This window comes from Anser brachyrhynchus, assembly GCF_964034855.1.
Source record: "Anser brachyrhynchus genome assembly, chromosome: 1".
Classification (NCBI taxonomy): Eukaryota; Metazoa; Chordata; class Aves; order Anseriformes; family Anatidae; genus Anser; species Anser brachyrhynchus.
In genome coordinates, this window is record NC_137694.1 from 156,693,408 (window position 1) to 156,710,800 (window position 17,393).

Below are 17,393 nucleotides of genomic sequence, written 5' to 3' on the forward strand. Positions count from 1 at the left end.
CTGCCAACTCACGGTACATGTCATGTCTGTGATGAAGACTTTTTCACTCTTCCTCTGGAGCCTCCTGAAGAGACTACAATACAGGTGAGGGTGACTCCAAAATGAAGACAGTACGCTCAGGGATTACTGGTAGCCACAACAGCCTCGCATGAGAGGAAACAACCAAAGCCAAGGTTTCTGATATGTGAGGGTCTGTAATTACCAAAACAAATATCGAAGAGAGATTTATTTTCCTTTAGAGGCAGGTGATAACACAGGTCATACTACATTTAGGTCACAAGTTATATTAAAAGTCTTGATGTTCTCCTCTACAACTGATGTGTGCTTTCATTAAATTCTTCCACTTTTGTCCCCTGTACCGTAAAAAAGACAACAAAAAAGCTTAAACTTACAGAGAAAACATCTCACTTTCTTAAAAACAAAAGCTTCCATGGGGAATCAAGCAGCTATTTCTAATCCCAATTGCCATCCCCCTAAATTTCCCTAGCATTTTTTTCTTCCAGAACTGTGTGCTCTGAATTGTATTTGCTGCAATTATGAGATTGTTACTTGAGCAAATCAGGATGCCCTGGTCTTTAAAATGTATTTATACAAGTGATAATTGACAAACATTGGCTTGTAGATGTTTCCAGCTGCTTCATGCATTACTCCTCTCTTGTTAAGCCACTGTAAAAATACTGCATGTTATTTAAAACTTGATGTATGTATATATATCAAAGCAAAAGGCATAAGATATTGTTACATTACTGTTAAAATTATTGAGATCATGTGATTACAGAAATATCCATAAAATGTTGAAAAAGCATTTGATTCAGTGGAGTGGAATAATATCCTAACAGGGTCCAAACAACTGGATATGTGTTTCTTTACTAAATAAAGAGACACACAGGAAGGGATAGTATTTTTACTTTGTTAAGAACACCAACTAAGCCTATTCCTAACTTTTCTGTACTGCTTATAAAGCAGTTATCTAAACTAAAATAGCAACTTCTGATTTTCTTACTCGGGTACCTTAGTAAAACTGTCACAAAACTTTAAAGTTTCATGAATTTAGTAGTTTTGGAATACCACAATGTCAAACAGTGTCCAGAAATTTTGCAATGAAAATTTAAGGAAATGTTATTTGTTATAAAACAAATCAGAATAAAGTTATTTATCAATAAAGTTCAGCTGCATTAACATTATGTTACTCTATTATTCAAAATCTGAAGTAGAGCTATTACTTGTTTGCTAGGCTGGATAGCTACAATCAAATTTAATTTTCTGCCTCAACTCACCTTTTCATTGCAGACATTTTTAATTACGCTGTTCTTGGGAATAGAAACGAGTGAAGGATGCAAACTAAGAGATATTTTGTCTTATATGAAAGAAAAAACCATAGGTGTGTAGTCTCAATAGACCCAGTGTGCTGGGAAAGGCAGCAATCCCAAACATCCAGGTCCATTACTATTCCAGACAGTTGACAGTGAGTACTGCTTAGATTCAATTTCATAGCCTTTGCATTAACAAGTTGTTTCTAAATTCAAAAACAGTCTTGTTCTGAAAATCTAATAAATCTACTCTGCTGGCATGAAGTAAAAGAATACATAAAATGAGCAGTTTCTCCTCATTGTTAGTTCCTAAAGCAGCAGCTTAACGCTCAATTCAGGCATGAGTAGACATACAAACACAGAGAGTTTTCATGTTGGACAAGATGAGGAGGCACAGAAACTAGGTCACCCGTATTTGGGAGCTGTTGTAAGGGGACAGAAAGTCACACTATGCTTGGCTATTCCAATCCATACTTCACCTGCTATTGACGATCAGACACCAGAGCTGAAGTCCACCTTGGCTGGGTGTCTAAGATTCAGGTCTCCAAACACCAAGTTATTGTTACCACCCCGAGTGTACCTTCAAGCTGTAAGGTCTACCCAGAAGAAAGTAGATTAACGGGCAAGACCTGCTGCCGGCTGGATGCATATCAATACACACTCAGATATAGGAAGGCCCAGTGACAAGTAATTTTGAATTGCACTGACTATTAACAGGACAGACTGTGGTATGAAAAGGACGATCTGATAGCTAGCTTAGGAACAAGCTCATCATAAATCATGCAGACCAGCAAATCAGACAGCAGAAAAAGTCATAAATCTTGAACATCTCTCAGCCTTTGAGAAGAAATCCCTTTTGGTGTTGATAGGTAAGCTATACTTCATCAGCTTCGTATTTTTCTTAGAAAAACAGAAATAAACCAGTCTGACAGAGACAAAACTGTTGCATCCTTAGGGATCGATTAGTTCTTGTACGTATTCAACTGTCACCTCACACAAATGTCCCTGATACAGATGTCCGAGTACAGATAACAGAGAATTCAGAGAGTAAGTCTGGAGGGCAACTACCTAGGAGAGTAAGGGACAAGGTGTGGTATACAGGCCTTCACACAGACAGTTTGCTGTGCAACCTTTGTGCAGCAGCAGTACAAACCACAGAAGGAGCTCCCGGCATGGGACCACCATCTCGTGCGGCTTTCCCAGGGGTGGGCGTGCGACACAACCACGCTGTGCCAGCGGTACCAGCAACCCATCCGCACAGCTGTGCCTACCACAGGCAGCCCTGGTTTGCCTCCTCAAACTCTGCTTACCGCTTAGCGTTCCCAGGTAGCACTCTCATCCCGGGCGCCTTTTACAGCCAAGAGGGAATAATGCCTCCAGAAGGTGATCACCCGGCCTCCTCCAGGTGCCTCTCCTAGCACGGGTGAATCACCCCCCGAAAATAGCTATTTCTCCCCCTTGACTAAAACTAAGTGAATCAACTCGGGTGAATTAGCCAATTAGTTCAGACTAGCCTGTTGAGTCCAGACTTCTAAATTGCATGAAATAAATATGGCCATATATTTTAATTAAGATGTTTTGAAAAAAGTTTACAATTTAATCAGCATCTACAGGTTATCACCCCATCACTACAGAGATTTTTTTTTTTACTGGTGGAGATGTAAAGAAAAGAGCTTATCTCAAAGAAGCAGGAAAAAAAACAGACATTTGACTCAAAAAAAAAAAAAAAAAGGTACCACTGTAAAGGAAAGCAATTTAGGGATTGTATTGTAAATACAGAAATATTTATAAACAACTAAATATTGATGCTTGAGGAAGCATAGCAACACAGAAGCATTATTGTTTGAACTCACACAGTCTGCAAGCAAGGTACCTCTGGAGCAGTACTGTAACTCAAAACAGTAAATGTGAAACAATTCTCTGAAGATGTGTTAGTGACTACCAATTCCTCTCAATTAATGACATAATTTTTTAAGACATTACAAGAGACAGCGTAAGACAAGAGACAATTTTAAAGAATCATAGCTCAATTAGCAGGAAGTAGAAAAATTCTACTGTTATCTTCATGTCCAGAAGAAAAAGGCTTTGGACTCAGTTATGGAGGCATTAACACATCAGATTAAAATTTAACAAGAATAATAGCAATAGACAATGGTGTTACAAAACACATGCTTGGCCATTCTAAATGAAAGTAGAAGGGGAAAAAATGATCACTGAATAAAGATATTAATTAGCTGCTAATCCGTAACTGTCTATGATAAATTAAAGGATATTAAACTTTTAAAGGTAAAACATCCAGAACTAATACTTGCAATGTTTTTCATCATTTTATCTAAATCTGAATACTTCAAATACTCTCTACCATACTCGAGGCATGAACAAAGCAATTGGTCTCATTTTTACATGTTCTCTGTATTGTTTCACTCCTTAAGGTACGTTGAAATTTCTTACAATATGCTGCCAGTGTGCTACCCATCATGATATCTCCATGAGAGTAGAAAGACATGTATTAATTTGAAATATCAGAGAAAAGTATAGAATAAATTACAGTACATAGCTGAGCTGGTGAATAAAACACAGGGAGAAATAGGCAGCCTTGTAGACCTGGGGTTTCTAAGGAAAACGAAGAGAAAGCAGTGCCTAAACTGCCAAGGCGATATTCAAAAGCCTACCCCGCATCAGGAGGAATGACTCAAAGCCAAATGGAGTAAGACTTTGCTTCTAGATACAAAGCTATTTGGGATTATTTTAACAGAGAACACTTAAGTAATCATGTTTGATGAGTGAGACTGCCTCATTTATCAAAAATCTATGGGTAAATTTAATTTTCCATGTGAGTCAAAGACAGCGGTGGCAGCAGTGCTTGTTGTTGCTGATCTGTGCCTGTTGATGTCTTCTGAAGTGGAAATGATGGATGCCACATGTTCTAGCTGTGATTAAATTTGCTTTGACAAAGCAGCATGGAAATCTGATTTTCAATAGACTCTTGCATTTCACCCACTGCTGAGTAAACAGATACACAACATAATGCTATATGGTTGTCAAGCTGATGGCTAATTCATTGTGCCAGTCCAATCAATCTATCCATTAAAATATTACTTGTCAATATCAAGAAGGTTCAGTTTGGAAATTGTGTGGAAACCAGAAGCTGTTTAGAAGTAACCATTAAATTGGAATGTATCATAATTTATTTCTCCAGGTTCTCCCAACAACTTCGGTCAGCTCCAGTAACAAGGTCGGGAGAAGATTTTTGCTTCAGTGTGCTTGACACCTCTCAAATGCGTCATCATCCAGTTACGCCACAGAACATACCAAAGTCCTCTTTTGCTGTGTTATTGCTTGAAGAGAATGAAGCAGAAAATAACATTACATAGAAGAACACAGCTTATCTAAATGCTATTATTCCAACACTTGAAAAACTGTACCTACACTGGCTTCAGAAAGAAACATCCTTCATCCCTGGAGTGGCTGGGAATAGGAGTCAGCAAAACATGCACAGGACAAGAGATCTTTGATTGCACCAAGCTCAGGCACCATTATCTAACATGTTAGTTTTACCCTTCAATTGGAGGAAATTGGGATACTGACCACTAACCTTTACCATCAGGAGTTCAGTGGATATTCCTGCCCTCCCCACAGTGCCTGAGCTCTCCGGTCAGTTGTCTTAACCACACGTGCATGATGTTCATGATGTTATCTCTGCTTTCAGCATTCAGCTCCTCACCACACAGTAAATCACCATGGTGTTGCAAGTAGTATGGATATACGCTGAGTATATCCTGTAAAAGAAACTTAAAACATCAGTGTAATGACTTTCTTTTCTCTTTTTTTTTTTAATTATTGCAAAAGGATGTCTAGAACCATAGTATGCATGCTAAATTGTTAAAAAGAATAAATAAAAAAATAAAAACGCAGCCCTTTTACAGTGTCAAATAGAGCAGTAATTAGAGAGGGTTATTTTAATCATGATGAAAAGAAGAAAAAAACATACTAATAAGTACTAACAACCACTTCCTATTCTTCCTCTTCCTCTGTTATTCAGACCTTCACAACTGAAAAAACCAATCTCATTTAATATAATCTCCTTTCCAAAAGAAAGGGGAAAGGAGAAGATTTAACTCGAATTACGCCGGTAGCAAGCTGAAAGCCCTTGGCTCATAGTCACATAGTATGACAGGAGCTGCATCCAGTTCTTGGCTTTGCCAGAATACCATAATGGAATAATCAGAAAACGAAAAGATACTCCGAGTCCTTATAAGTTTATTTGGGGACTTCTGCTGTCAACACAAGACAGAATGAGACTGTTGCCATTCTTGATGACACTGCTCATCAAAAATCTGCTTATATATCTGCTGATATCTGCTTATATATATATAAGGCTGCTTATATAATACTACTCATGTGCAGAACAAAATGCCTAAGAATTGGCTTGAGCATTATCTTCAGCCTTTGAGAGAACTACTTCAGGCTTGAAATATGGTAGCTTCAGCATGTTTGTAAATGGTACATCCATATTTGCATCATTTTGAAATATCTCCTCACTTGTTTACTTGTTGTTTGCCTGTTGTCATGTTACTTGTTGCTGAAACATGAAATTCCGGAGTTCATTTACTCAAGCACCTTGTCTCTAACAAGGACAGTGCAAGAGAAAAATTGTATGTAGCAATATAAATCTTACAGAAGAATTTTACAAGACTCTCTAAAGTAAGCTTAATCTTGACATAAAAAATTACTTTAATAGCTTAGTGTGATGATTCAGAAAGATGAGCAGATGAGCCTGAGATTTAAGCCCAAACCCAAAATAGAAAGATTGCTGTCAATAACCATATTTGTGAAAAGATGGATCGTGTTATTACAATTTATTTTTAATTTGCTGATTATATTTTGCAACTTGTTGAAAAAATAGCTATATTTATGGAATTTGAGTCCAACTTCTCTAAAACTGCTGAAGGCACATCTACATCAAATAATGCATTACAGGATGCACATGCTTAAGGCAGCTCTGACCCAAGCTAATGCATCCTTATGCTGGTTAGACATTGTAATTTGGGTCCAAAGGAATGTGGCCTTGTAAATGTAGGGAAAAACAAACAACCAAACAACAACAGCAATGAAGTTGACACGCTCTATCTCTTTGCAGTTGCACTGTTCTTAATTCCACAGCAGCCCTGGTTGAAGACTTGACTTGCCCAGTGCCATCTGAGGACATTTTCACTTTGGGAAGGGCAGGGTAGGTGACCCCAGAACTACCTAATGTATTCAGATACATATTCTGGAGGTTTGCTCTCTAGAATATTAATCTTTTCACCCAGAATCTGTTTAAACATACCTTTTCCACTGGAGGAGGGTGTGGGGAGGTGAAAGTGCACTGTCAGTAGCTCTTATTATTTGTAACTGGAAAGCATTTCTTCAAATCAGGGCAACCCCATACACAAGCCTTCTATGAAGGTGGAATCTTTTTTATCAGCTCCTAAGAATAAGATGGATAAGTGTAGCTCCTGTCATAGTGTAAATTTTCTGTTTCATTTTGATTAAGAAAGTTGGTGGTTTTTTTTTTTTCAGCTAGTTCTGTTGAAATCACTCTTCATTCGAAATAGGCAGAGGTAAACCCCAAGTATTAATTTAGCATAACCAAAACAGTCAACACAGCTACAAGTTGTCTATAAGAAGGTGAGGAACTAAAAGAAAAAATGGATTTAGCCCATCTACACCAAGATCAAACCTGAAAGCTTTCTCCTCTAGCCAGGTGACTTTGATACACTCTGAGACTTTCTGCATGTCCTGGCCTAACAGAGATAACCCTACCTTCTTTACAGAGAGCCCACTGCTAGTGGCAAACACTTTGATGACTTCAGAGGATGATAACTTCCTCTTTGCAGTCTCCTTGGGGTCCAGACAGAATTAAGTTTCTTTCCTTGAAATGTGTTTATTAATTCTCCCCCACCTGCCCCACCACCCAGACGCCCATAATTAAATTACTTTTAATTTATTCAGGAGACAGTTTTGCCACTCCTTGAAAATAACCCTCCTCTCACTTCCTCAGATATGCAAATGTTGCCTTGTTAGATTAGGTGTCATCTCTTGAGCAGTTAATCAACAGCTTCTCTTTTCAGTTGGAGTTGAACTCTTCTAGACTCCCTCACTTACAGAAATCAATGCACGTATTTCAATCTGAACAATCTCCATCCCCTGAAGCTTACGTTTCGTACCTGTGTACATTCACAAACACGCTTGGAAAAAATATGCAACTTGGAGAAATGTGAGAAGGTCTCCATGGGCTCCTCAGTTGGGGAGGAACATCACTCATCAACCGCTCTGGGATAGCAGGGGGCTGAGGGTGCTGACCCGCCTCCATCTAGCAAATGAAATAAAGGAAATTCCCCAACCCTGGAGGTGTTCAAGGCCAGGCTGGATGAGGCTTTGGGCAACCTGGTCTGGTGGGAGGTGTCCCTGCCCACGGCAGGGGTTTGGAACTGGGTGGTCTTTGAGGTTCCTTCCAACCCAAACCAGTCTGTGACTCTCTGATTCTATGGGTTGGCATTTTAGCAGCTAAGCAATACAACAGGCAAAAAAAAGAAGAGATGATACTGCATAAGCTATCTGAAAAGTTTCCACCAGCAAAAATATAGACGTGGTAGTTGCCTGGTATGAGAAGACCAGCACGGTATCATAGGGAACATCTGCAGCATGTTCAGAAGTCTAAAAGTCCTGAAGGATTGAAATGAATTCTATAATTTTCATGGGATATGAGAAACTTTTTGTTAGCAGACATGCTTTATTAAAGGCTCTGTTATACAGTTTCTAGATAGTACGAAATGGCAAGCATGAGGCAATGAAATACAGGCAAGAAACTCTGGCTGGCACAAAAGGCACGGTTCGAACACTGCATAATTCTATTTCAGTACTATAATATTAAACTGGCTCTGACTTGTTTCATTTTTTGAAAAAGGTCTAAGATGTTGGCTCAGTAAATTAGCCCTGAAACCTGAGACACCTTTACCTATGCTTCTGGAACAATGTACTGTACAATTAAAAAATCTGATAAAAAGCTTTGCTCTAAAATGCTTCCAAAAATGTTTTTAAAGTCTTTTGTCATTAATTTTAGAAATTTCAAGAACGCTTTCTTAACTAACTACCCTATCTCCCTAAGAAGTTTCTGTGAAAAATTTCAAGCTGAAATTATTGAAAATAATTTTTGAAGAACAGAGCATGGAAAAAGAGTACAGAAAATATCAAACTTAAGCTCTGGGTAAATATACAGCAAGTAGGAAAGCATTAATTCAAGTGTCAAAATAGATTCTGGACAGAAAAAAAATGAGGACCAAGGAACACTGTTAATCATGTCTTAACCGATTAGCATTAAAACTAAGAGATAAATTAACCACAAGACATGAAGTAGTAGTGTTTCTCTCAACACCAACACAAAGAGAACTGGCAAATTTATCTTTGACAAAACAGAAACACCTCCCATAATTAAAGGAAAAGCAGGGCAATATTTAATGAAAGCAGAATAAAACACTATCGCTAGTAGCAGACAGAAGGAGAGACAGAGGAAAGATACGTGTTTAACAAACTGCAGAAGAAAACCGCTGTGAAAAGCCTATAGATAAAACAAAAACTAACGATAACAAACAAAAAAAAATCCAAATATGTCAGCCCAAATCGTTTTCCTTAAGGAAACTTTACAGGAATAAACTCACTAGAAGAAACCCTCTGAATGCAAGAATTTTACACAACAAGATTATCTACTGATTTGGTTAATAGAAAATATGTATTTTTTAAAAAATTAGGCGAGAATGAATTATTATTTTATTGATATGAAAAAATATATGGTAATTATCCAGCTGTGCCTGCAATAATAGGTGATAGCTGTTTGCCCAAGTAGGAACTCCTTCCATTTTTAATTACTGCTTCCAGTTTAATTCTTGCTTGCTGCAGCACAGTCAAATTGCTGCAGAAATCAAGATGGCTACTGGCCATTTTTATTTAGGAAGGGATAAATATATAGCTTTCTAAATATAAGAATCCTCCCCTGAAAGAAAACTCTCATACTAATTTTTAATTTAGAATTTACAGGTTTTGAATTTTCCACAGAATTTCAATTTCTTAGCTTCACTGACCAAAAAGAGTATTTAGAATACACTTTCGGAACATGTCACTGACAGTAAGTCTAATTGGATGTCACAGGTAAAACAGATTCAGGGAATTGTACTGCAGTTTTTCTCCCCTGCTTCTTCCTGCTGCTCTGCTTGAGCGTGGGTCCCTCCATGGGCCACAGTCCCTCAGGAGTGCCCATACTCTAGCACTCCCCTTGGGGGTGTCCATGCATCAGGGATTTCTGCGTGCCGCACTCCCTTTGGACGTATACCTCCCTTGGTGCGGGTCCTCCATGGGAGGCAATCCCTTTGTGGGCGTATCTGACCCTAAAAGAGCCACAGTCCCTTCAGGGGTCTACCTGCTTCAGCATGGGTCTTCCATGGGTTGCAGTTTCCTTCAGGGGTTTCCCTACTCCTGAATGGGTACCTCTCTTCCATTTCTCCTGTCTTTTCTCCAAACACATCTCTTCACATCTCTCCTCACGCTTCTCCTCCTATGTATCCTACTCTTGGCAGTTGAGGCCAGTTTTTCTTAAACGCACCTGGTTTGTTTAAGTTTTGGCACACATTGGGGTGTTTCAGACCTGGCTCTGGCACAGGACAGCTCTTGGCCCCCTCCTACAAGGGGTACCTCGCACATCAGAACACAAAAGCAGGCGTTCTTCTAACACAGGACATCAACTAGAAAAACAACACTTGAGGGTGATCACACTTCGGTAGGACAGTACCAGAAAGAGGGTTCTTGAAAGACTCCAGTGAACTGACAAGGTGCTCACCAGCTTTGACACGCATTCAACCACTGAATATTGCCTTCGGTTTTTACTGCATTTTATTTTCATCTGAGGCATTAATATCTAAGGATGTTCCAAAATGGACAAACAAATAAGCCTTAGCATGCAGACTACACCTCAGAACATTTGGTATGTTCATTTTTCACGGCAAATTATGCATGACTCAACACCAGTTCATATCCCACACCTTCTAATCGGTTTGCCAACACTTTAGAAAGCCAGCAACATCAAAGTAGCTTGGGAGTTGAATTTCAGTAGGGAGAAACAGGCCATCCAATGTGTTTATCTTGGAAAAATACAGAATAATTTTCAAATAAGCATCTCTAGAGTTTTTCACTCTTTTCTGCAGACCTACTGTCACTGGTGGCTGACGTTACTCTTGCAGCATTGCATATCGTTAAGGGGCCGGACAGTGCAATGAATTTCATGTCATCTTGGTTTGATGTGTTTCTCTGGGATAACAACAGACTTACTGTGTTGCATACCATGCCTGCTTTATCTCCATTTTTTTGGATTCTACAAGCAACCTTTTTGCTCAGCTAGGAAGACTATATACAATTCACCTGTACTACTGGCTTTCTATGCCAAAAATCATCTCTAAATTTAAATTGCTTTTGTCATTAAGTAGTGGTAAAATAATGCCCTGAAACCTTCTATCAGTTTCGAAAGCAGTTTTCCAGCCAAACAAAACCAGACATTTGAAGAAACACAATAATTTAATCCAAAAAAACATGCAGGATCACTCTTCCACAAAAATTAAATTGATTCTAGAATATACAATCCTTGCAAAAAAAAAAATCAAAATCATTTACCGATTAGCAGTAGACTACGAAGGAGGATAAGCCAACATTAATGCATTACCAGCGATAAGAAAACCCAGAAATATTTTATGCCATTTACTATGATAACAAAATAAAATAACTTTCATATCAATTTTTGCTTTGACCCGTAGCATTCTGATAGGTGGCACTGATTAATATATTGGTTGTAGCTCTAAGTTTTCATCTGACCACCCAAAATCAACAAGAATTTTATTGTTATTCAACCACAGTCAGGAAAAACCATGGGTAAATATAAATCATAATGTTATCAAAAGCCCACAGCAGTGAGGGACTGAATATATATAAAAAAAAAAACTTTTGCGCAAGAACAGTTTATCAGTGATAAATAAGCAATATGCCACGGAGGGCTGCTATATAAATCAGGAAAGAACTGGCTGAGACAATGTTAGTCTGACTAATTCCTTAGTTTACCAGTCCAGATCAGAGACCTCACTTCACTCTCGTGATTCTAACTAAATATTTACTCCTCCTGCACTGCAAGCCCCTGTCAAGGTCAGGCCCAGCTTCACTGGCCATTAAGAGAGTGCCGGAGGCACAAGGCACTGCGAATGAGAGAATTGTCAAATACGTATTGCTACCAACTGCTGTATAATCTGCTCGTGACACACATCATTATCTTTTACATTAAAAGCATAGGAAGGTTAAACAATATACCACATAGAGCTTATGTATCACACTGATACAGTAACATATTCAGGCATAAGGTACATCTGGGTAACTCTTGGCTATTAGTGCTGGGCAAGCTCTAACAGCTCTATAATCAGGTACTTTGCATATAGAATTTCAAATTACAATGAATTAATAGTACGATTTTTATCAGCAGATAAAATTAATTCTTTTGTTGTCAAATATTAGCACTCTCTTTCATCTTTAAATTCATGCATGAGTCTTACTGAGGATACAAACAAGACTTTCAGCCACAGAAAGCAATATGTTAATTCCAGAAGACCTTATTTGTTTTACTATTAAGAAAAAAATGAGTAAGTCACATGCTCAGTACTTTCTTTTCTAGATATTTGTTCACTCAGGACACTCAAACTTGAATCCCAATTAACCAAGCATTTGGCTAGGAAGTTCTTTAGTTAAATGAGATCAAACTCTCTGATTTGGAATGTAACTGAGCACAGTTAGGTTTGTCTCATTTTTTTAAGTGAATTAAAATAAATCAAATTAAGGGCAATGCAATTCTGAAGCAGAAAGGTTAAACAAGGATTTGATCTAATTTAACTAACTTAAATTTGGCCATTTAGTAAATTCGAAGAGATGGAACCTAATTTAATTAATCTACTTTAAAAATCAATTTGGATTAGTTTTCCTGAGTGACCCCGTGTGGACAAACCCCTGTTCTCCTAACACAGATAAAAGTATTATTGTGCTAGCCTGCACAAGTTGATAAGAGATGATTAAGTCTTAGGTAATAAAGTGCTGAATCAGCTAACAGATCCACCACGTGGCAGCATAATTATGTATCTCTGCTGGACTGATCAAATCACTGTGAACTATTATCAGTGAAAGCATGCAGAGAAGCAGAAAACTTCCTATGGACTTTCCATGCTCATTGTCATGGAGTGGTTTTGTCTTAGTACCAATTTCAGTCACTGAAATGGCAATGGAGCAATACCAACCAGTCAATATCAGCCAAGCATGCTCCTTTAGTGATGCTTACCTAAGATCTGGATGGCATGGATGCCAGCTTTCAGGAGTCACCAAGAGTGACCATGTCCTGCCAATCTTCAAGTGCCGGATGGATATTCCCAGATTCACATCAGCTTGTACATACTTTCTGCAAGACGGAGATAAACTCGGGAGAGGGACATAGCGTGCTCTGCTGTACCCTAGCACCCACCTTGTGGTGTACACTGAGTTTCCAGCGAAGGCCAGACTCGCAGGTTGTATCCTCACTTGCACAACTTTGCCTACTGGAGTATAGAGAACTGGGATGTTCTCATGTTTTTCACAATACTCTATTCCCTATATTGACTGGAACCCACTTAGGAGAATGGTCAATACCAAATCATTAATGCCTTCTGTTGAAATTGTTGTGTTGTGCAGGGTAAAAAAGAAAAAAAAGAAAAAAGAAAAAAAAAGCCTCATTCTGAATTCAGAGATAGTAAATACCGTATGTATATAGCACAAGAACACCAAAGAAATTGAAATTCCAGACCTGATTCTCAAGACAGGGATATGGCCAAGGGTATCTGCATGAACAGTCCTGAAAACACCTTTCTTCTTGGTGTTTGGTCTTCTTTCTTCCAACCACTGGGCTTCCGAGCCATGTTCTGTACTGAACGCTCACTCTGCAATGACAACTGTCTCTTCCTATTCTGTCTGCACCAGAACAAAAGTGGTCCAGCTGCAGAGATGTGCTTTCTTTGGCTTCAGTTATTATTTGTATGCTGCCTTTCATGAAAACCATTCCAAAGCACATAATTCCTATTCACAACATATAGGATGAAGGCTTGCAACTCCAGATAGTAAATTCTGTCTTGAGGGCCAAATATCTAAAGTTCAAAAGCTGTAATGCTGAAACCCATAAGTCTAAGTATTCTAGATGGAAGATAAAGGTGTAGACTGGGGAAACTCCTAAAGCTCAAGTTACTGAGTTTGATGATGAGAAATCAAATGAGCAGGTCTACCATTGGCCCTATCAGAATTGCAGGGAAAGGCAAAAATTCTGACAAAACTGATAACCAAGTACTGCAACAAGAGGACCAAAAAAAAAAAAAAAAGAGAGAAATGAAGTTCTCAGTTGTTGAGAGAACTGACCTCATCTTTCAGTATTGCTGCCTGTCTTAAGAGGACAGGGTACACCTGAGTATTTGTTCTGCCTGCTACTAATTACAGTTTATATCCAGAAATTTCAGGGCTAACACAAATGTATATAAAAATAGATTGGCATTTCTGTCTGTGAAGAAGACCTGTAGTTCCCAAAACTGTCACCAAGTTACTTCCACCCAGTTATCTAAAACTACAAAAATAGCTATCTACAATTTGACAGGGGTACCTGAGAGACTACAAGATACCAGTCTCCTAAAGCTCTGCTCTTGTGAGGATTTCATGGTACGCAGCGGGGAGCACAAGCCTGCTCGAGACCTACTATATTCAGTTACAAATAAATCTAACCACTGTATTTTGTTTACCGTATTGAAAAGGAACAAGTCTCAAACCTTTCAGACAAGTGCACTCGAATCAATCATGTTAAAAAACAACGGTGGAAGAGGTTTGCAAGGATTGCGTTGGCTTGTTTGAGAAGCCAAGTGAAAGCCAAGGCACTTCTGTTGAGCAGATTTGCACAGATTCTAAGGTTTCTTGCCAGCTGAACTGAGACATCTTCAAATACCTTTGCTATTAACTGCCCTTCCAAACTATGTGAATATTACCATGCTATTTAATTATTTATCTTTAAATTCCATTGTCTTTGATAGTTTCTTAAACAACTGTCAAGAATTTAACCCCAGAACGTGGCTGTATTTTTTATATCAGTGTATTCTTGGTATTCTCCTTTCCAACTACTAGTAGCACAAATTGTCTTCCTCTCCTTGTCACGCATTTGCTTAACACTTCAGAAAATTTTGCACAGGCCTTTGGGTATGTGGTGGTTTTACCTTGCTGGGCAGCTGAACTCTACCAAAACCACTCTCTCTCCCACAGAAAAGGGGAGAAAATACAATGGAAAGGGCTCAAGGGTGGAGATAAGGATAGGGAGATCACTCAACGATTATCATGATGGGCAAAACAGACAGAGGGAGATTAATATAATTTATTGCCTATCACTAGCAGACTAGAGCAGGGAGAAACTAAAAGTGAATAAAAAACACCTTCCCCCCAACCACCCTCTCCTACCTCCTCCCGCTGAGCAGTGCAGGAGAACAGGCAATGGGGGCTGCCATCAGTCCCCAATGCTTCCTCTCCGCTGCTCCTTCACGGTCCCTCCCTGCCCCTGCTCCACGCGGGGTCCCCCCCACGGGATGCCGTCCTTCCCAAACTGAGCCTGCGGGGGCTGTCCACAGGCAGCAGCTCTTCAAGCACTGCTCCCACACGGCTCCGTACCGCGGGGTCCATCCCCCAGGAGCAAACTGCTCCAGCACGGGTCCCCCACGGGCGGCAGCTCCCCCCAGACCCCCTGCTCCTGCGTGGGCTCCTCTCCACGGGCTGCAGCTCCGGCCCGGGGCCTGCTCCTGCGGGGGCTCTCCATGGGCCGCAGCCTCCTCCAGGCCACATCCACCTGCTCCGCCGGGGGCTCCTCCACGGGCTGCAGCGTGGAGATCTGCTCCGTGTGGGACCCATGGGCTGCAGGGGGACAGCCTGCTCCGCCAGGGGCCTCTCCACAGGCCGCAGGGGAACTGCTGCTGTGGTGCCTGGAGCACCTCCTGCCCTCCTGCTGCACTGACCTGGGGGGCTGCAGGGCTGGTTCACTCATGTTTTCTCGCTTCTCTCTCTCCCAGCTGCTGTTCTACAGCAGTTTTATTTTCCCTTTCTCAAATCCAGTCTCCCAGAGGCACAGCCAATGTCACTGGCTCAACTCTGGCCAGCGGTGGGTCCCTTTTGGAGCTGTCTGGAGCTGGCTCTGATGTGCCATGGGGCAGCTGCTGGGCTCTGCTCACAGAGGCCACCCCTGCAGCCCCCCTGCTACCAAGTCCTTGACACATAAACCAAATACAGGGTAATGAACCAAGAACAGTTTATACATATTACAGTATTAAGTAACAGACTTGCATCCAAAAACTGATTATTCTTTAAGTACATTAGCCATTTATTTAATCAATTAGACTTTAAGGTCCCTCTATACCAGGTTCTTGCTGGTTTCCTTATAATTTCTCCCAAACATTTTGGCATGCAAATATAACCAGTTGTTTTGAGTGAAGGCAGGTGTTATGTAGCTTGTTGCCCATACACCGATTGCATAGAATCATAGCATGGCTTGGGTTGGAAGGGCCCTTAAAGACCGTCTAGTTAGAATCACAGAATCATCTAGGATGGAAAAAAACTTCAAGATGATCAAGCACAACCTTCAGCTTGACCTACTGAGTCCCATCGCTAAATCCCCCTCCTATGGGCAGGGATACTTTCTACTAGACCATGTTGCCCAAAGCCCCATCCAACCAGGCCTTGAGTTTGCCCCCACCACATTTAGAGCTCCCACTTTTCCTGCTCCTTTTAGCCATCCTAATTTGTAACATGTTTGAGAAAACCCAGATGAGCACAAACACCAGTCATATTTTTTCCTCCTCTTTAAATTCAGCAGATATAAACATACTACAATTATGTAAACATTTAACAACCGTCAAGCATTCTGCAGTCAGGTTGAGTGAGTATTTACTTTTGCCTTGTGGGCCTCGTGCCTTACAGCTTCTTTACTCTGTTCCATGCATCACCTGTTCTGTACAAGAAGAGGAATGTTTTTTCCTTCAGGCTCCATACTGTCCTCATGTAACTACTGATAGCCTTGACAATGTAGTATTTTACAATTCTCAGACGACTAGACGCAAAGGAGAGTTTTAAAACATGTGAGTCAGAATTGTGACATGAACACGAGTTTTCTCCCTCTAGAGTTGAAAACCTGTGCCATTTTAGGAGCTCACACCACCTCTTGATTCCCCAATGTGTGTGTACTGTGATGAGCATTTTCAAACAGGCGAGGATACACTTCTGAACAAACTATGTTCAAGAAAGAACCATAGAAATGAACCGAGGAAAGAAAACACCTAAGAGTCAAAGAGTTAGTCACCATACTACCAGTTCAAGCCCTGTTATTAACAGTCAGCAGCTACTTATGACCTCCTCATATGTCACAAAAACACCATCCCATGTGCCATGCACTGATCAGTACTTTCTTTAAACAATTACATAACTTTTTTCATATTTTTTTCATATCTGACTGTCTGCACGTGCATCTGTACATACCACAGATAACAAAAGCCATCTGATCTAAATATGAACATAAATGTGAACCACCAACTTTTTTATTGCTGCTCCTGAAACAAAAATATAAATGGAAGTGATAAGTATGCCCAAATGGCTATTTCATTAACTGGATTCCTTCACACTTCTTCAGAGTATCATAATGACAGTCATCAATTCTGGCACTCAAGGACAGCAAATGATTCATAGCCGACTACACTGAACTAATTAAAAGCATCTTCCATAGCGCAAGATGAAAACACTGTCATCTGCTCTAAGTAGGGCATAGGTGAAAATTATGCTGCAGAAATAATACAAGCAAGGTTCTTACCTGTTAAAATTGAATACATCCCAAATAAAAGTCAATGTTCCCAGTGTTCACACAGATGATAGATTTGCCATTCAGAATAATCAGATGAAAGGGAAAACAAGATGGAATTAAATTAGGAGTTT

At 39.9% G+C, this 17,393-nt stretch overlaps 1 protein-coding gene across 1 annotated transcript in view; it reads right to left on the reverse strand.

The window, feature by feature from the left end:
• The window catches only part of LOC308187761 (uncharacterized protein), a gene marked incomplete at its 5' end in the record, with an annotated part of 203,558 nt that overhangs the window by 40,423 nt on the left and 145,742 nt on the right, over window positions 1–17,393 (reverse strand). The window contains one exon of the mRNA XM_080576067.1: window positions 1–17,393. This exon is cut by the window's right edge and continues 13,557 nt beyond it.